This window comes from Cherax quadricarinatus, chromosome 88, assembly GCF_038502225.1.
Source record: "Cherax quadricarinatus isolate ZL_2023a chromosome 88, ASM3850222v1, whole genome shotgun sequence".
NCBI classification, from domain to species: domain Eukaryota; kingdom Metazoa; phylum Arthropoda; class Malacostraca; order Decapoda; family Parastacidae; genus Cherax; species Cherax quadricarinatus.
The window spans coordinates 7082074-7103520 of NC_091379.1; positions in this window are offsets into that span (position 1 = coordinate 7082074).

A 21447-nucleotide genomic window follows, 5' to 3' on the forward strand; every position below is an offset into this window, starting at 1 on the left:
CCCACAATAAAATATGTTGAAGCTTAAGAAACATGTGCAACAGTTGAGTATCTTTATTGATGAAATGTTTCGCCAACACAGTAGGATTCTTCAGTCACATACAGAGGCACCAGGGGTAATGAATCTATCAACCTTAGAGAAAAAGTATTTGAGGTGGTCAGTCCGTCAGCCTGGGGAAGAGTTCAGTTCCATGGTCTGGAACGATATCGAAATGTTTCCATAATACTATCAGCTGATGTCTTTAACTACAGCGTGTCTGTGTTACGTAACATATAAGCTTATTTCATTTTTTAATTGGGGTAGACGAGTAAGCTAGGGAAGGCCTCGGTCAGATGCGTCAAATCAGCAGTACAAAACTCCAAGGTTATAGGTCGGATATCCCTCAGTGCCAGTCGTGGGAAAGAAGTGAATAGTTAAACAGTCAAGGTTAATGTTTTAGTAGCTGACCTATATTCAGCTGACCAGTATACAGTGAGAGAATCATAGCAGAAAACGCCAAATATATCTATAAACTCAAGGAAAGTCAGGTTGTAGGTGGCGTTACTCCCCTCAGTGTTTTAAAAATGGCTGAGTCAGCAGAACAGGTCAGGAGACAACAACACCACACAACCCCCGATAAATGGAATTGAGGGGGATTTGGAAGGATAAAACCATGGATTAAACCTTTCTGATCTACCAGAATGGAAAGGAGTTAGAAGTTAATTGGGGAAGCCAGACTGTGAAGTGAGATGGGAAGGGGAGTGTGTAATAAGGGGTTAACTGTAAGGGGTTTGTGAAGTTAAGGGAAAAGTGAGCAGTGAAGAGGGTTTGGAAGAGGAAATTTTACTAGTAATTCAGTGGTGATTGCTAAAGCAGATGCTAAGTGTACTAGGGACTGGAAAAGAGAAATAAATATTATTGTATATGAGTAAAAGAGCGAAGAGTGAAAATGGCAGGCATTAGGGGGGTACAGGCTTCCATAATTATATTTATCTTTCTTCTTCAATTCCATGAAGAAAGAAATCAGTCATGGGGGCTGGAAAAGGTGAATGGAGTAACAGCGCCCTGGACAGTAAAAGCCCAACAGTTGCCATCCTACCAGAAAAGTAAATATCACTATCGCCGCAAGGTATGGCAACACCGCATACCCAAACAAAAACAGTGGCACACAGCTCTTATTGTAGCGCTCTTAAGTGGTGATATCCAAATTAATCCAGGACCTCAAACTATTGTGCAGAGGCAAAACAGACAGATAAATGACGGTGATAATGACGGTCTAGTAGCTAGGAATGATAACCTTAACTCCATATGTAATGCATACATAGGTCAATGTGAGACAATACAGCCATTATTATCTCAAACACTACCAAACAGGTGCATACACTGTACTAAAGTATGCATGAAAAACAGAAAAGGCACCTTATGTAAAATGTGTAAGGGGTGGGTGCATGATGGATGTATGTACAATTATAGCAACGGTGCCAGAATTCATTTTGTGTGTAACAAATGCACTTTGGCACAGTTACCCTTTAGCAGTGATGACATTGATTTACCTAATTTTAATACAAATGACCCATTGCCATATATTGATGATTATGATTGTTTTATGAAAACAGGCCTTCACTTTATTCATGTCAATGCAAGATCACTTCTTCCTAAATTGGCAGAGATTAGGATTCTAGCTAACAAAATTAGGGCGGCAGTTATAACCATCTCTGAATCTTGGTTGGATGATACGGTGACTGACGACGAGGTCAAAATAGATGGTTACAATATAAAACGCTTAGATAGGAACAGAAAGGGTGGTGGAGTATGTGCCTACATTAGAAATGACTTAGCTTACAACCCAAGACCTGATTTAAATAACAATAAACTGGAGATTCTATGGTTTGAAGTGCTGCTTCCTAAGACCAAACCCATCTTAGTAGGAACTAGTTACCGCCCTCCTACCCAGGACCAGTTCTTAGAAGACTTTTCCAGAGTCTTGTCCGGAGTTGAAAACAATTGCGAGACAATAATACTGGGCGACTTCAATATCTGTTTTCAGCAGCAAAATAACGGGCTATGCAAAAGGTATAAGCAAATTCTAGGATTAAATAGATACACTCAACTAATTAATACTCCAACCCGGATCACACAGTTCTCAGCCACCCTAATTGACCACATACTTTGTAACCGCTCTGAGAACATTAGTCAGTCAGGCGTCATTACCACAGGTCTTAGTGATCATTTCATCATTTACTGCACCAGGAAAATCACTAGGGATAGGATAGGCCTACACAGGACAATAAAAATGAGGTCAACTAGAAACTACAGTAAAGAAACACTGGTAAATAGGCTACAAAATTGTGACTGGACAGAGATAACAAGTTGCACGGACGTAAACGATGCCTGGGAAAAATTCAAAACAATGTTCACTACCATCCTTGATAATATTGCACCAGTTAAAGAGGTTAGGATTAAACGAAGAACTGAACCCTGGATGAATACTGAGATATTAGATAATATGAAATTCAGAGACCAGCTGCTAAAAAGATTTAAAGCAAACAGACAGGATATTGCAGCACTAAATGAATTCCAAAGGGTGAGGAACAGAGTACAGAGACTTATAAAAGGAGCAAAGGCAAAGCACTACTGCTCAAAAATTGAAGAGTATAAGCATAACCCCAGAAAGCTCTGGCAACAACTAAAACAGTTGGGGTATAGCCATAAGCCAGTAGATAGGTCTAACATAGTACTCACTATCGATAATGAGGTATACCACGAAACATCTAAGGTGGCAAATTGCTTTAATTCCTACTACACATCTGTTGCATCAACACTAGTAAGTAAACTACCAGCTGTATCAAATACCTTTAACACAGACTCTGATAAGTTTCAAACATACTATACCAATAAAGGGGTAACCCCAAACAGTTGTCAACTAGTAAGTGTATCTCATGACTTTATTCAAAAAGAACTAAGCAGGTTAAACCCAACTAAGAGCACAGGCCCTAATAACATCCCGTCTAAGTTCCTAAAAGATGGTGCTTCTGAACTGTCAATCCCTATTGCTCACATAATAAATCTATCAATCACCACTAATACCGTACCGGAGGGGTTCAAGGAGGCCAGAGTTACTCCTATCTTCAAGAAAAACAGTAGGTCTGATGTAAGCAACTATAGGCCTGTTAGTATACTCAGTATAATATCTAAAATTCTAGAGAGGGCGGTGTATTCTCAAGTAGTTAAGTACCTTAATGACAACAACATTCTCCATAGCTATCAATCGGGCTTTAGAAGATCCTACTCAACCGACACCTCCCTTATTAATCTGATGGATTACCTGAGAACTGAAATGTCAAAGGGGAACCTCATAGGTATGGTAACCTTAGACCTGCAAAAGGCCTTCGATACTGTCAACCACAATATATTATGTAATAAACTTCAAGCTATCGGTATAGGTTCTGTAGACTGGTTTAAGTCCTACCTTAGCAACAGGAGACAAATAGTCAAAATCAACAAAACAGAATCAGAACCCCTGCCGATAACATGTGGAGTTCCCCAAGGTAGTATTCTGGGTCCCTTATTATTCTTCTGTTATGTCAATGATATGCCTATCAGTGTCAAGTGCAAACTCCTACTGTATGCAGATGACAGTGCTCTGTTAGTGTCAGGTAAAGACCCACAAGATATTGCTAATGTTTTAACACTGGAACTGGAGTCCTGCAGCAAATGGTTAGTAGACAACAAACTATCATTACACCTAGGGAAAACTGAAGCCATTCTCTTTGGCACGAAACATAAACTGAGAAGGGTAAATAATTTTAATGTTCAATGTAATGGGGAGCCCATCACTTTGGTTTCATCAGTAAAATATTTGGGAATCCCCTTTGACCCATGCATGTCAGGAGAATTGATAGGGAACAGTGTAGTAAAGAAAGCGAATGCCAGACTGAAGTTCCTGTATAGACAAGCACAGTGTCTACCTACTGAGGCTCGCAGGACCCTATGTCTAGCCCTTATACAATGCCATATGGATTACGCTTGCTCTTCTTGGTACTCTGCCTTGACAAAAAAACTGAAAGATAGACTGCAAATCACCCAGAACAAAATCGTAAGATTCATCCTAGGGCTGGGACCAAGAGAACATGTAGGCCAGGATGAATTACAGCAGTTGGATATGCTGAATGTTGAAGACAGAGTAAAGCAACTGAAGCTAAATCATGTTTATAAAATTGCTCACAAACAATGTCCAGAATATCTTGCTGTCAATTTTGTCAAGGTTGGGAACCGCAGCAATCATAGTACTAGGGGGAGAGAGCACAACTTTGTAGTACCCACAGTCAGTGGCCAGGCTTCAAACACCTTTTATTGTACAGCAATAAAGGAATGGAACAGACTGCCTGCACATGTCAAAGCCAGTCATAGCATGAACCAGTTCAAGAAGAGTGCCAAAAAGTGTCTGATGAATGTAGCTACAGAAAGGGAGGGGAATGATTTTCTATTTTTTAGCTAACATACGTGTAAATTTTACCGTATTCCTAGTAATGACCCTCGTATTGTAGATAGTCTTAATGACCTTCGTGTAGTAGATAGTCTTTTTAGTATGATAATAAGATGTTATCTTCATTGTAGAATAATAAGAAAATATTATAACCTTTATATTATAATAATAAGGTAAAAGGACCCCAATGGAAATAAGTCACTCTGTCTGACTTTTTTGGGTTATCCTAGGTTCTCTACACATATGCTGCTATGTATGATAATTCTATGTAACTGTATTTGTGTATACCTGAATAAACTTACTTACTTACTTACTTACTACTGAAGTCTCCCAGCTCAGGATGACACTATTGAGGTCTCCCAGCTCAGGATGACACTATTGAAGTCTCCCAGCTCAGGATGACACTATTGAAGTCTCCCAGCTCAGGATGACACTACTAAAGTCTCCCAGCTCAGGCTGACACTACTGAAGTCTCCCAGCTCAGGATGACACTACTGAAGTCCAGCTCAGGATGACACTACTGAAGTCTCCCAGCTCAGGCTGACACTACTGAAGTCTCCCAGCTCAGGCTGACACTACTGAAGTCTTCCAGCTCAGGCTTACACTACTGAAGTCTCCCAGCTCAGACTGACACTACTGAAGTCTCCCAGCTAAGGCTGACACTACTGAAGTCTCTCAGCTCAGGCAGACACTACTGAAGTCTCCCAGCTCAGGCTGACACTACTGAAGTCTTCCAGCTCAGGCTGACACTACTGAAGTCTCCCAGCTCAGACCGACACTACTGAAGTCTCCCAGCTCAGGCTGACACTACTGAAGTCTTCCAGCTCAGGCTGACACTACTGAAGTCTCCCAACTCAGACCGACACTACTGAAGTCTCCCAGCTCAGGATGACACTACTGAAGTCTTCCAGCTCAGGCTGATACTACTGAAATATCCCAGCTCAGGCTGACACTACTGAAGTCTCCCAGCTCAGGATGACACTACTGAAGTCTCCCAGCTCAGGATGACACTACTGAAGTCTCCCAGCTCAGGCTGACACTACTGAAGTCTTCCAGCTCAGGCTGACACTACTGAAGTCTCCCAGCTCAGGATGACACTACTGAAGTCTCCCAGCTCAGGATGACACTACTGAAGTCTCCCAGCTCAGGATGACACTACCGAAGTCTTCCAGCTCAGGCTGACACTATTGAAGTCTCCCAGCTCAGGCTGACACTACTGAAGTCTTCCAGCTCAGGCTGACACTATTGAAGTCTCCCAGCTCAGGCTGACACTACTGAAGTCTTCCAGCTCAGGCTGACACTACTGAAGTCTCCCAGCTCAGGCTGACACTACTGAAGTCTCCCAGCTCAGGATGACACTACTGAAGTCTTCCAGCTCAGGCTGACACTACTGAAGTCTCCCAGCTCAGGCTGACACTACTGAAGTCTTCCAGCTCAGGCTGACACTACTGAAGTCTCCCAGCTCAGGATGACACTACTGAAGTCTTCCAGCTCAGGCTTACACTACTGAGGTCTCCCAGCTCAGACTGACACTACTGAAGTCTCCCAGCTCAGGCTGACATTGCTGAAGTCTCCCAGCTCAGGATGACACTACTGAAGTCTTCCAGCTCAGGCTGACACTGCTGAAGTCTCCCAGCTCAGGTTGACACTACTGAAGTCTCCCATCTCAGGCTGACATTGCTGAAGTCTCCCATCTCAGGCTGACACTGCTGAAGTCTCCCAGCTCAGGATGACACTACTGAAGTCTCCCAGCTCAGGCTGACACTAATGAAGTCTCCCAGCTCAGGCTGAAACTACTGAAGTCTTCCAGCCCAGACTGACACTACTGAAGTCTCCCATCTCAGGCTGACATTGCTGAAGTCTCCCAGCTCAGGATGACACTACTGAAGTCTCCCAGCTCAGGCTGACACTAATGAAGTCTCCCAGCTCAGGCTGACACTACTGAAGTCTCCCAGCTCAGACTGACACTACTGAAGTCTCCCAGCCCAGACTGACACTACTGAAGTCTACCAGCTCAGGCTGACACTACTGAAGTCTCCCAGCCCAGACTGACACTACTGAAGTCTCCCAGCTCAGGCTGACACTAATGAAGTCTCCCAGCCCAAACTGACACTACTGAAGTCTCCCAGCTCAGGCTGACACTACTGTAGTCTCCCAGCCCAAACTGACACTACTGAAGTCTCCCAGCTCAGCCTGACACTACTGAAGTCTCCCAGCTCAGGCTGACACTACTGAAGTCTCCCAGCTCAGGATGACACTACTGAAGTCTCCCAGCTCAGGATGACGCTACTGAAGTCTCCCAGCTCAGGCTGACACTACTGAAGTCTCCCAGCTCAGGCTGACACTACTGAAGTCTCCCAGCTCAGGCTGACACTACTGAAGTCTCCCAGCTCAGGCTGACACTACTGAAGTCTCCCAGCTCAGACTGACACTACTGAAGTCTCCCAGCTCAGGCTGACACTACTGAAGTCTCCCAGCTCAGGCTGACACTACTGAAGTCTCCCAGCTCAGGCTGACACTACTGAAGTCTCCCAGCTCAGGCTGACACTACTGAAGTCTCCCAGCTCAGGATAACACTACTGAAGTCTCCCAGCTCAGGCTGACACTACTGAAGTCTCCCAGCTCAGGTTGACACTACTGAAGTCTCCCAGCTCAGGATGACACTACTGAAGTCTCCCAGCTCAGACTGACACTACTGAAGTCTCCCAGCTCAGGATGACACTACTGAAGTCTCCCAGCTCAGACTGACACTACTGAAGTCTCCCAGCTCAGACTGACACTACTGAAGTCTCCCAGCTCAGGATGACACTACTGAAGTCTCCCAGCTCAGGAGGACACTACTGAAGTCTCCCAGTTCAGGCTGACACTACTGAAGTCTCCCAGCTCAGGTTGACACTACTGAAGTCTCCCAGCTCAGGCTGACACTACTGAAGTCTCCCAGCTCAGGCTGACACTACTGAAGTCTCCCAGCTCAGACTGACACTACTGAAGTCTCCCAGCTCAGGCTGACACTACTGAAGTCTCCCAGCTCAGGCTGACACTACTGAAGTCTCCCAGCTCAGGATGACACTACTGAAGTCTCCCAGCTCAGGATGACACTACTGAAGTCTCCCAGCTCAGGCTGACACTACTGAAGTCTCCCAGCTCAGGCTGACACTACTGAAGTCTCCCAGCTCAGGATGACACTACTGAAGTCTCCCAGCTCAGGATGACACTACTGAAGTCTCCCAGCTCAGGCTGACACTACTGAAGTCTCCCAGCTCAGGATGACACTACTGAAGTCTCCCAGCTCAGGATGACGCTACTGAAGTCTCCCAGCTCAGGCTGACACTACTGAAGTCTTCCAGCTCAGGCTGACACTACTGAAGTCTCCCAGCTCAGGCTGACACTACTGAAGTCTTCCAGCTCAGGCTGACACTACTGAAGTCTCCCAGCTCAGACTGACACTACTGAAGTCTCCCAGCTCAGGCTGACACTACTGAAGTCTCCCAGCTCAGGCTGACACTACTGAAGTCTCCCAGCTCAGGCTGACACTACTGAAGTCTCCCAGCTCAGGATGACACTACTGAAGTCTCCCAGCTCAAGCTAACACTAATGAAGTCTCCCAGCTCAGGCTGACACTACTGAAGTCTCCCAGCCCAGACTGACACTACTGAAGTCTCCCAGCTCAGGATGACACTACTAAAGTCTCTCAGCCCAGACTGACACTACTGAAGTCTACCAGCTCAGGCTGACACTACTGAAGTCTCCCAGCCCAGACTGACACTTCTGAAGTCTCCCAGCTCAGGCTGACACTACTGAAGTCTCCCAGCTCAGGCTGACACTACTGAAGTCTTCCAGCTCAGGCTTACACTACTGAAGTCTCCCAGCTCAGGCTGACACTACTGAAGTCTCTCAGCTCAGGCAGACCCTACTGAAGTCTCCCAGCTCAGGCTGACACTACTGAAGTCTTCCAGCTCAGGCTGACACTACTGAAGTCTCCCAGCTCAGACTGACACTACTGAAGTCTCCCAGCTCAGGCTGATACTACTGAAATCTCCCAGCTCATGCTGACACTACTGAAGTCTCCCAGCTCAGGATGACTACTGAAGTCTCCCAGCTCAGGATGACACTACTGAAGTCTTCCAGCTCAGGCTGACACTACTGATGTCTCCCAGCTCAGGCTGACACTACTGAAGTCTCCCAGCTCAGGATGACACTACTGAAGTCTTCCAGCTCAGGATGACACTACTGAAGTCTTCCAGCTCAGGCTGACACTACTGAAGTCTCCCAGCTCAGGCTGACACTACTGAAGTCTCCCAGCTCAGGATGACACTACTGAACTCGCCCAGCTCAGGCTGACGCTACTGAAGTCTCCCAGCTCAGGCTGACACTACTGAAGTCTTTCAGCTCAGGCTGATACTACTGAAATCTCCCAGCTCAGGCTGACACTACTGAAGTCTCCCAGCTCAGGCTGACACTACTGAAGTCTCCCAGCTCAGGATGACACTACTGAAGTCTTCCAGCTCAGGCTGACACTACTGAAGTCTCCCAGCTCAGGCTGACACTACTGAAGTCTTCCAGCTCAGGCTGACACTACTGAAGTCTCCCAGCTCAGACTGACACTACTGAAGTCTCCCAGCTCAGGCTGACACTACTGACGTCTCCCAGCTCAGGCTGACACTACTGAAGTCTCCCAGCTCAGGCTGACACTACTGAAGTCTCCCAGCTCAGACTGACGCTACTGAAGTCTCCCAGCTCAGGCTGACACTACTGAAGTCTCCCAGCTCAGGCTGACACTACTGACGTCTCCCAGCTCAGGCTGACACTACTGAAGTCTCCCAGCTCAGGCTGACACTACTGAAGTCTTCCAGCTCTGGCTGAGACTACTGAAGTCTCCCAGCTCAGGATGACACTACTGAAGTCTCCCAGCTCAGGATGACTCTGCTGAAGTCTCCCAACTCAGGATGACACTACTGAAGTCTTCCAGCTCAGGCTGACACTACTGAAGTCTCCCAGCTCAGGCTGACACTACTGAAGTCTCCCAGCCCAGACTGACACTACTGAAGTCTCCCAGCTCAGGATGACACTACTGAAGTCTCCCAGCCCAGACTGACACTACTGAAGTCTCCCAGCTCAGGCTGACACTACTGAAGTCTCCCAGCCCAGACACACTACTGAAGTCTCCCAGCTCAGGATGACTACTGAAGTCTCCCAGCTCAGGATGACACTACTGAAGTCTTCCAGCTCAGGCTGACACTACTGATGTCTCCCAGCTCAGGCTTACACTACTGAAGTCTCCCAGCTCAGGATGACACTACTGAAGTCTTCCAGCTCAGGATGACACTACTGAAGTCTTCCAGCTCAGGCTGACACTACTGAAGTCTCCCAGCTCAGGCTGACACTAATGAAGTCTCCCAGCTCAGGCTGACACTACTGTAGTCTCCCAGCCCAAACTGACACTACTGAAGTCTCCCAGCTCAGGCTGACACTACTGAAGTCTCCAAGCTCAGGCTGACACTACTGAAGTCTCCCAGCTCAGGCTGACACTACTGTAGTCTCCCAGCCCAAACTGACACTACTGATGTCTCCCAGCTCAGGCTGACACTACTGAAGTCTCCCAGCTCAGGATGACACTACTGAAGTCTCCCAGCTCAGGATGACGCTACTGAAGTCTCCCAGCTCAGGCTCACACTACTGAAGTCTCCCAGCTCAGGCTGACACTACTGAAGTCTTCCAGCTCAGGCTGACACTACTGAAGTCTCCCAGCTCAGACTGACACTACTGAAGTCTCCCAGCTCAGGCTGACACTACTGAAGTCTCCCAGCTCAGGATGACACTACTGAAGTCTCCCAGCTCAGGCTGACACTACTGTTGTCTTCCAGCTCAGGCTGACGCTACTGAAGTCTCCCAGCTCAGACTGACGCTACTGAAGTCTCCCAGCTCAGGCTGACACTACTGAAGTCTCCCAGCTCAGGCTGACACTACTGACGTCTCCCAGCTCAGGCTGACACTACTGAAGTCTCCCAGCTCAGGCTGACACTATTGACGTCTCCCAGCTCAGGCTGACACTACTGAAGTCTCCCAGCTCAGGCTGACACTACTGAAGTCTTCCAGCTCAGGCTGAGACTACTGAAGTCTCCCAGCTCAGGATGACACTACTGAAGTCTCCCAGCTCAGGCTGACACTACTGACGTCTCCCAGCTCAGGCTGACACTACTGAAGTCTCCCAGCTCAGGCTGACACTACTGAAGTCTTCCAGCTCAGGCTGAGACTACTGAAGTCTCCCAGCTCAGGATGACTCTTCTGAAGTCTCCCAGCTCAGACTGACACTACTGAAGTCTCCCAGCTCAGGATGACACTACTAAAGTCTCCCAGCTCAGGATGACACTACTGAAGTCTCCCAGCTCAGGCTGACACTACTGAAGTCTCCCAGCTCAGGCTGACACTACTGAAGTCTCCCAGCTCAGGCTGACACTACTGAAGTCTCCCAGCTCAGGCTGACACTACTGAAGTCTCCCAGCTCAGGATGATACTAATGATGTCAGTCCCTCAGCCTCCACACTGAGGGACTGATCACCTCAAAACTACGCCTTCAAGGGTGATGAACCGATTATATGGTCTTCACAACTCTACTGCTTCTGCTAACTCCTTTGTACTCGTTTCAGAATAAAGATTCTTAACTGTTGCACATGTGTCTTGCTTATCAACCTGCCGGTATTGTTATACAATTTTCATATTCAAGTATAGACGAGTCAGTGACGAGGTGTGCTGGTAGCTTATTACCTTGTGTCTCCTTCTCTCACCCCTTTCTCTCTTTATTGCCTCATCTCTCCTTACTCACTCCTTTCTCTCTTTATTGCCTCATCTCCTTTCTCACTTATACCTTTCTCTTTATTGCCTAATCTCTCCTTTCTCACTCACTCCTTTCTCTCTTTATTGCCTCATCTCCTTTCTCACTCGCCCCTTTCTCTTCCTTAGTACCTTTTCGTTTATTTTCTCAGAGTATGTGGCTCTCTCTATTACTCTCTTCTATCTTATTATCACGTACACAATGATTTTTACGTTGAATTTACAGACTAAGAACTGTTATCATACCTTAGTTCATTTACAGGCTGAGAGCTGTTATCATACCTTAGTTCATTTACAGACTAAGAACTGTTATCATACCTTAGTTCATTTACAGGCTGAGAGCTGTTATCATACCTCTTTGTTATCCTAGGTGTGTTACATGTATACCCGTTACCCCTGTTAAGTGAACAGGGTAACGGGTGTAAGTAATTTGTCCCAAGTCACCACCCGTCAAAGGATCGAACCCGGGTCCTTTAGTTGCGAACCGAAGGTACTAATACCTGAGCTGCGATCCACCTACAATAATAATAATAATAATAATAATAATAATAATAATAATAATAATAATGATAATAGCATGGTCTTCAGGTATCTGCTTATAGAATATGTTCTTTCAGCTTATTAAGAACTATGTTCTACGATTAATCAGGGATCACTCAAGCGACCCCCTCCCCTCCCACCCCTCTCCCTTCATTCCCCTCTCCCCCTCTCCCTGGCTCCCTCCCCTCTCCCCTTTAAAGAGGGGTGCTTGTGGGGAGGCTGGTGAAGGGCTCTTGATTCGAAGAAGTGGATCCAACTCTTCGTTCTTGCATTAAACCTAATTACCGTCCCTTCCCGAGGCGGTGTATGAACCTTCCGGGCTTAGCGCTCTTCCTTAGATACTGCTAGAACGTGTTCAGGTACCTGAGTAGTACCTGAATTATTTCGTCAGGTGCCTGAGTAGTACTTGAATTATTTCGTCAGGTACCTGAGTAGTACCTGTGTTATTTCATGAGGTACCTGAGTAGTACCCGTGTTATTTCAGGTACCTGAGCAGTACCTGTCATTTCATGAGGTACCTAAGTAGTACCTGTGTTATTTCATCAGGTACCTGAGTAGTACCTGTGTTATTTCATGAGATACCTAAGTAGTACCTGTGTTATTTCATCAGGTACCTGAGTAGTACCTGTGTTATTTCGTGAGGTACCTAAGTAGTACCTGTGTTCTTTCATCACACCTTCAAGAGAGGTTCTGAGCCAGCAGCGTGAGGGTCACCACAATACTTGTTATTACACACCTAGTGGAACTTATTGTAGGTGGCGCACGCACAGCACACACCCACTGTAGTGTGTGTGCTCACACCACCACTGAGGTGAGTATTGTGTGTACTCACACCACCGCTGTGGTGAGTGTTGTGTGTGCTCACACCACCACTGAGGTGAGTATTGTGTGTACTCACACCACTACTTTGGTGAGTGTTGTGTGCTCACACCACCACTTTGGTGAGTTGTGTCTGCTCACACCACCACTGTGGTGAGTGTTGTGTGTGCTCACACCACCACTGTGGTGAGTGATGTGTGTACACACACCACCACTGTGGTGAGTGTTGTGTGTGCTCACACCACCACTGGTGAGTGTTGTGTGTGCTCACACCACCACTGGTGAGTGTTGGGTGTACACACACCACCACTGTGGTGAGTGTTGTATGTGCTCACACCACCACTTTGGTGAGTGTTGTGTGTGCTCACACCACCACTTTGGTGAGTGTTGTGTGTGCTCACACCACCACTGTGGTGAGGGTTCTGTGCTCACACCACCACTGTGGTGAGTGTTGTGTGCTCACACCACCACTGTGGTGAGTGTTGTGTGTGCTCACACCACTTTGGTGAGTGCTGTGTGTGTGCTGCACCACCACTGTGGTGAGTGTTGTGTGTGCTCACACCACCACTGTGGTGAGTCTTGTGTACACACAACACCACTGTAGTGAGTGTTGTGTGTGCTCACACCACCATTTTGGTGAGTGCTGTGTGTGCTCACACCACCACTTTGGTGAGTGCTGTGTGCTCACACCACTGTGGTGAGTGTTGTGTGTGCTCACACCACCACTGTGGTGAGTTGTGTATGCTCACACCACCACTGTGGTGAGTGTTGTGTGTGCTCACACCACCACTGTGGTGAGTGTTGTGTGTGCTCACACCACCACTGTGGTGAGTGTTGTGTGTGCTCACACCACCACTGTGGTGAGTGTTGTGTGTGCTCACACCACCACTGTGGTGAGTGTTGGGTGTACACACACCACCACTGTGGTGAGTGTTGGGTGTACACACACCACCACTGTGGTGAGTGTTGTGTGTGCTCACACCACCACTGTGGTGAGTGTTGTGTGTACACACACCACCACTGTGGTGAGTGTTGGGTGTACACACACCACCACTGTGGTGAGTTTAGTTAGTTATTAGTTTTAGTTTAATATGTTTATGCACCCTATACCCATCCTGTGGGCGGTAGTCAAAAGATTACAGAGGTACATAATTGGTCCAGGGACTGGACTCCAAAGTTTTGATAGCTGAGCAAGTTACAGAGGTAATGAATTCACAATTTACAAAGGTAATGAACTCACAAATTACAAAGGTAATGAACTCCAGGTAGGTCTAGTCACAATCATGACAAGTTACAAAGGTATTAACAGATTACAGAGGTACGTAATGGGTCCAGGGACCGGGCCCCAAAGTTTTGATAGCTGAACTAGGTACAAAGGTAATGAACTCACAAATTACAAAGGTAATGAAATCCAGGTAGGTCTAGTCCCAATCATGACAAGTTACAAAGGTATTTACAGATTACAGAGGTACGTAATGGGTCCAGGGACTGGGCCCCAAAGTTTTGATAGCTGAACTAGGTACAAAGGTAATGAACTCACAAGTTACAAAGGTAATGAATCCTGTAAGAATGGTTACTTACGTTTATACATGGCTACAATCATGAACAAATTATAGTGTAATGAGCAATTCACACTTCCACACCCGGTCACCTCTTTGGTGAGTGTTGTGTGTGCTCACACCACCACTGTGGTGAGTGTTGTGTGTGCTCACACCACCACTGTGGTGAGTGTTGTGTGTGCTCACACCACCACTGTGGTGAGTGTTGTGTGTGCTCACACCACCACTGTGGTGAGTGTTGTGTGTGCTCACCACCACTGGTAAGTGTTGTGTGTGCTCACACCACCACTGTGGTGAGTGTTGTGTGTGCTCACACCACCACTGTGGTGAGTGTTGTGTGTGCTCACACCACCACTGGTAAGTGTTGTGTGCTCACACCACCACTGTGGTGAGTGTTGGGTGTACACACACCACCACTGTAGTGAGTGTTGTATGTGCTCACACCACCACTGTGGTGAGTGTTGTGTGCGCTCACACCACCACTGGTGAGTGTTGTGTATACACACACCACCACTGTGGTGAGTGTTGTGTGTGCTCACACCACCACTGGTGAGTGTTGTGTGTGCTCACACCACCACTTTGGTGAGTGTTGTGTGTGCTCACACCACCACTGTAGTGAGGGTTGTGTGTGCTCACACCACCACTGTGGTGAGTGTTGTGTGCTCACACCACCACTGTGGTGAGTGTTGTGTGCTCACACCACTTTGGTGAGTGCTGTGTGTGTGCTCACACCATCACTGTGGTGAGTGTTGTGTGTGCTCACACCACCACTGGTGAGTGTTGTGTGTGCTAACACCACCACTTTGGTGAGTGTTGTGTGTACTCACACCACCACTTTGGTGAGTGTTGTGTGTGCTCACACCACTGTGGTGAGTTGTGTGTGCTCACACCACCACTGTGGTGAGTGTTGTGTGCTCACACCACCACTGTGGTGAGTGTTGTGTGTGCTCACACCACTTTGGTGAGTGCTGTGTGTGCTCACACCACCACTGTGGTGAGTGTTGTGTGTGCTCACACCACCACTTTGGTGAGTGCTGTGTGTGCTCACACCACTTTGGTGAGTGCTGTGTGTGTTCACACCACCACTGTGGTGAGTGTTGTGTGTGCTCACACCACCATTGTGGTGAGTTGTGTATGCTCACACCACTGTGGTGAGTGTTATGTGTGCTCACACCACCACTGTGGTGAGTGTTGTGTGTGCTCACACCACCACTGTGGTGAGTGTTGTGTGTGCTCACACCACCACTGTGGTGAGTGTTGTGTGTGCTCACACCACCACTGTGGTGAGTGTTGTGTGTGCTCACGCCACCACTGTGGTTAGTGTTGTGTGTGCTCGCACCACCACTGTGGTGAGTGTTGTGTGTGCTCACACCACCACTGTGGTGAGTGTTGTGTGCTCACACCACCACTGTGGTGAGTGTTGTGTGTGCTCACACCACCACTATGGTGAGTTTTGTGTGTGCTCACACCACCACTTTGGTGAGTGCTGTGTGTGCTCACACCACCACTGTGGTGAGTGTTGTGTGTGCTCACACCACCACTGTGGTTAGTGTTGTGTGTGCTCACACCACCACTGTGGTGAGTGTTGTGTGTGCTCACACCACCACTGGTGAGTGTTGTGTGTGCTCACACCACCACTGTGGTGAGTGTTGTGTGTGCTCACACCACCACTATGGTGAGTTGTGTGCTCACACCACCACTTTGGTGAGTGCTGTGTGTGCTCACACCACCACTGTGGTGAGTGTTGTGTGTGCTCACACCACCACTCGTAATGTTAATAAATGGCTTTGTGATTATTATTGTTATTATTATTATTATTATTATTAAAAAGAATAGTTTTAATTTTTAGCATTGAGAGAACACACACACACACACACACACACACACACACACACACACACACACACACACACACACACACACACACACACACGTACACGTGTACGTAATAACGAAGCGCTCATGTGTGTCTGCTCTCTAAAAATTTTTCACTGTAGTATTTTTAATATTTGAAGTAACGAGTTTGTGTTGTAGTAACTATTGTTGCATTGTAGTAACTGGTGTTGTAGTAACTATTGTTGTGCAAGAAAGGTATAAAATACCGACAATATGAAAGTTAAGACACATGTGCAACATCTGGATATCTTTATTGTAGACGTTTCGCCAGTGGCTTTATCAATACAGATTCTAGGACATAATAGGAAGACAGTAGAACTATATACAAAAGATGAGGTAATCAGTCCCTCGGCCTTGGAGTTAGTGTTCACAGCATCGTGGTGGAGGAGAATCTGGAGCAAAGGCAAGAAGATTGGCTGTTATATAGGCGTCAGTGGATAAGGACGGGCAGCAGACTGCCTGCTGCCAGGTGTTTGTGTGGTTTAATGATTGTAACAAACACAGGTGTTTGTGTGGTTTAATGATTGTAACAAACAGGCGTTTGTGTGGTTTAATGATTGTAACAAATAGGTGTTTGTGTGGTTTAATGATTGTAACAAACACAGGTGTTTGTGTGGTTTAATGGTTGGAGCAAACACAGGTGTTTGTGTGGTTTAATGAATGTAACAAACACAGGTGTTTGTGTGGTTTAATGGTTGGAGCAAACACAGGAGGTGTTTGTGTGGTTTAATGATTGTAACAAACACAGGTGTTTGTGTGGTTTAATGATTGTAGCAAACACAGGTGTTTGTGTGGTTTAATGATTGTAACAAACACAGGTGTTTGTGTGGTTTAATGGTTGGAGCAAACACAGGAGGTGTTTGTGTGGTTTAATGATTGTAACAAACACAGGTGTTTGTGTGGTTTAATGATTGTAACAAACACAGGTGTTTGTGTGGTTTAATGATTGTAACAAACACAGGTGTTTGTGTGGTTTAATGATTGTAACAAACACAGGTGTTTGTGTGGTTTAATGATTGTAGCATACACAGGTGTTTGTGTGGTTTAATGAATGTAACAAACACAGATGTTTGTGTGGTTTAATGGTTGTAGCAAACACAGGAGGTGTTTGTGTGGTTTAATGATTGTAACAAACACAGGTGTTTGTGTGGTTTAATGATTAACAAACACAGGTGTTTGTGTGGTTTAATGATTGTAACAAACACAGGTGTTTGTGTGGTTTAATGATTGTAACAAACACAGGTGTTTGTGTGGTTTAATGATTGTAACAAACACAGGTGTTTGTGTAGTTTAATGGTTGGAGCAAACACAGGTGGTGTTTGTGTGGTTTAATGATTGTAACAAACACAGGTGTTTGTGTTGTTTAATGGTTGGAGCAAACACAGGTGGTGTTTGTGTGGTTTCATGATTGTAACAAACACAGGTGTTTGTGTGGTTTAATGGTTGGAGCAAACACAGGTGTTTGTGTGGTTAATGATTGTAACAAACACAGGTGTTTGTGTGGTTTAATGATTGTAACAAACACAGGTGTTTGTGTGGTTTAATGATTGTAACAAACACAGGTGTTTGTGTGGTTTAATGGTTGGAGCAAACACAGGTGTTTGTGTGGTTAATGATTGTAACAAACACAGGTGTTTGTGTGGTTTAATGATTGTAACAAACACAGGTGTTTGTGTGGTTTAATGATTGTAACAAACACAGGTGTTTGTGTGGTTTAATGATTGTAACAAACACAGGTGTTTGTGTAGTTTAATGGTTGGAGCAAACACAAGTGGTGTTTGTGTGGTTTAATGATTGTAACAAACACAGGTGTTTGTGGTTTAATGGTTGGAGCAAACACAGGAGGTGTTTGTGTGGTTAATGATTGTAACAAACACAGGTGTTTGTGTGGTTTAATGATTGTAACAAACACAGGTGTTTGTGTGGTTCAATGATTGTAACAAACACAGGCGTTTGTGTGGTTTAATGATTGTAACAAACACAGGTGTTTGTGTAGTTTAATGGTTGGAGCAAACACAGGTGGTATTTGTGTGGTTTAATGATTGTAACAAACACAGGTGTTTGTGTTGTTTAATGGTTGGAGCAAACACAGGAGGTGTTTGTGTGGCTTAATGATTGTAACAAACACAGGTGTTTGTGTGGTTTAATGATTGTAGCAAACACAGGTGTTTGTGTAGTTTAATGGTTGGAGCAAACACAGGTGGTGTTTGTGTGGTTTAATGATTGTAACAAACACAGGTGTTTGTGTTGTTTAATGGTTGGAGCAAACACAGGAGGTGTTTGTGTGGCTTAATGATTGTAACAAGCACAGGTGTTTGTGTAGTTTAATGACTGGAAAAAGCACAGGAGGTGTTTGTGTGGTTTAATGATTGTAACAAACACAGGTGTTTGTGTTGTTTAATGGTTGGAGCAAACACAGGTGGTGTTTGTGTGGTTTAATGATTGTAACAAACACAGGTGTTTGTGTGGTTTAATGATTGTAACAAACACAGGTGTTTGTGTGGTTTAATGGTTGGAGCAAACACAGGAGGTGTTTGTGTGGTTTAATGATTGTAACAAACACAGGTGTTTGTGTTGTTTAATGGTTGGAGCAAACACAGGTGGTGTTTGTGTGGTTTAATGATTGTAACAAACACAGGTGTTTGTGTGGTTTAATGATTGTAACAAACACAGGTGTTTGTGTGGTTTAATGGTTGGAGCAAACACAGGATGTGTTTGTGTGGTTTAATGATTGTAACAAACACAGGTGTTTGTGTTGTTTAATGGTTGGAGCAAACACAGGAGGTGTTTGTGTGGTTTAATGATTGTAACAAACACAGGTGTGTGTGTGTGGTTTAACGATTGTAGCAAACACAGGTGTGTGTGTGGTTTAATGACTGTAACAGACACAGGTGTTTGTGTGGTTTAATGGCCGTAACAAACACGGGAGGTATTTGTGTGGTTTAATGATTGGAACAAACACAGGAGGTGTTTTTGTGGTTTAATGACTGGAAAAAGCACAGGAGGTGTTTGTGTGGTTTAATGATTGGAACAAGCACAGGAGGTGTTTGTGTGGTTTAATTATTGTAACAAAGCCTGGAGTAACGTCACTGAAGGCAGCATCCCAGATAACTTTACGATAGACAAAAAATACACATGAACAACACTTGGTTACCTTTATATCCAAGAGTTACACATGTGTCTTATTCATCAATTTGTCTGTATTGTATACCATTGTTGTTAGAGAAATACGTTAATGGGACGGATGGGTGTGAGTAAAACCTGCCTAGTTTGGGACGGTAGGTAGACACTGGTGCTGATTCCTATAATGGTATTACCATTATGGTGAACAGTACCATTATGGTGAACATTACCATTATGGTGAACATTACCATTATGGTGAACAGTACCATTATGGTGAACAGTACTATACAATATGATTTTGTACAGTGCTGGCCTATTTTTGTGTGTATGTTAGTCTTGGGGAGGTGTATTGTGTTGGTAAGTTAAAGTAACTGCTCTCGATTTAGTGATTGGTTGCTGCTGTATTTGTTTACGAATTAATGTATCCACGGACGAGTGGTTTGAAGCAATTCACAATACTGCGACTGGCCAGGAATAGAACTCGCGATTCTTCAGCACGTGAGAAGCCTGCCAGATTACCGAGACGCCTTAATCCACTCAGCCATCAATGTTTTAGACATCAGGTGCCCAGTACCACTGGACATGTCACTCCTGATCCACTCATATGAGGCCATGGGGACTAATTTCATTCTCCTCCCGTATGAAATACCAGTCTTCACGAGCAGTACACATATTAATGCATCCACAAACGAATGGTTTTACGCAATTAATAACTGCGACTGGCCGGGAATCGAACCCCCCGATTCTTTATCACGCCTCGTAAGAAGCCTGCCGAACTTCCTTAGTCCGCTCAGCCATCAGTGATCGGGGATTCGATTCCCGGCCAATTGCAGTACTGTTAATTTGTTTATGATTGTGTAAATAATGAAAGTGAGCCTTCCTTACTACACACTGCCCACTTTGACACCGGCATGAACCATCTGACACTGCCTGACCTGACACCACTACCACCACCACACCCAGAATTGGGCGTGGTGGTGTCAGAATTGGGCCCAATCTCATACACTCCCACCGTGCCCAGTATCACCTACCACGACATTCACTGACACTCCCGTATTGACATACCACGCCCATTCTGATACCAGGTTCACTGACACTACCACCACACCCCATTCTGACACCACCACGTTCATGCTGACACCACATCCCATCTGAGACCACGTTCATGCTGACACCCCCACGTCCATGCTGACACCTCCACGTTCATGCTGACACCTCCACGTTCATGCTGACACCTCCACGTTCATGCTGACACCACATTCATGCTGACACTTCCACGTCCCATCTGACCGAGTATGACCACGTCCACTGACATACCACGCCCAATCTTTCTCTCCCTCATACGGGGTCAGTTTTTTGGCTGATTATAATAATATCACTGACAAATGTGACTCTGCGTTACTAAATATTCACCAAGTATCGTAGAAATTCCACCTGGCTTTGGCAGTGTCACTTTCCCCTTCACTGCTTACAAAGAATTTTTAATATGCAAATGTTTGATGACATATTTTTTATTTTCTTTATCTCGTTCTGAGTTGTGTGTGTTTTTTTTAGCAGGTTCGTTTTTAGATAACTGTTCAATGTTATGAAATTTTTACTAGATGTTTCAGTCAGATATTAAGTTCGGTTAATTGAAGACTAAGTGGATGTGACTTGGATCTGACTAGCTTGGGCTGGTAGGTGACTTTGACCTGCCTAGCATGGGCCAGTAGGTGACTTGGACCTGACTAGCTTGGGCTGGTAGGTGACTTGGACCTGCCTAGCATGGGCCAGTAGGTGACTTGGACCTGACTAGCTTGGGCTGGTAGGTGACTTGGACCTGCCTAGCATGGGCCAGTAGGTGACTTGGACCTGACTAGCTTGGGCTGGTAGGTGACTTGGACCTGACTAACTTGGGCTAGTAGGTGATTTGGACCTGACTAGCTTGGGCTAGTGGGTGACTTGGACCTGCCTAGCATGGGCCAGTAGGTGACTTGGACCTGACTAACTTGGGCTAGTAGGTGACTTGGACCTGACTAGCTTGGGCTTGTGGGTGACTTGGACCTGCCTAGCATGGGCCAGTAGGCCTGCTGCAGTGCTCCTTCTTTCCTATGTTCTTACACGAAGGTCATTAAGGTTAACATGACTCACGAAATCGTAATGACACGATTGGGACGGTCTGGAGTTTTGAGACTCTCTGATCGCTGGTTCTATCCCCGCCCGTGGTATGGTTTG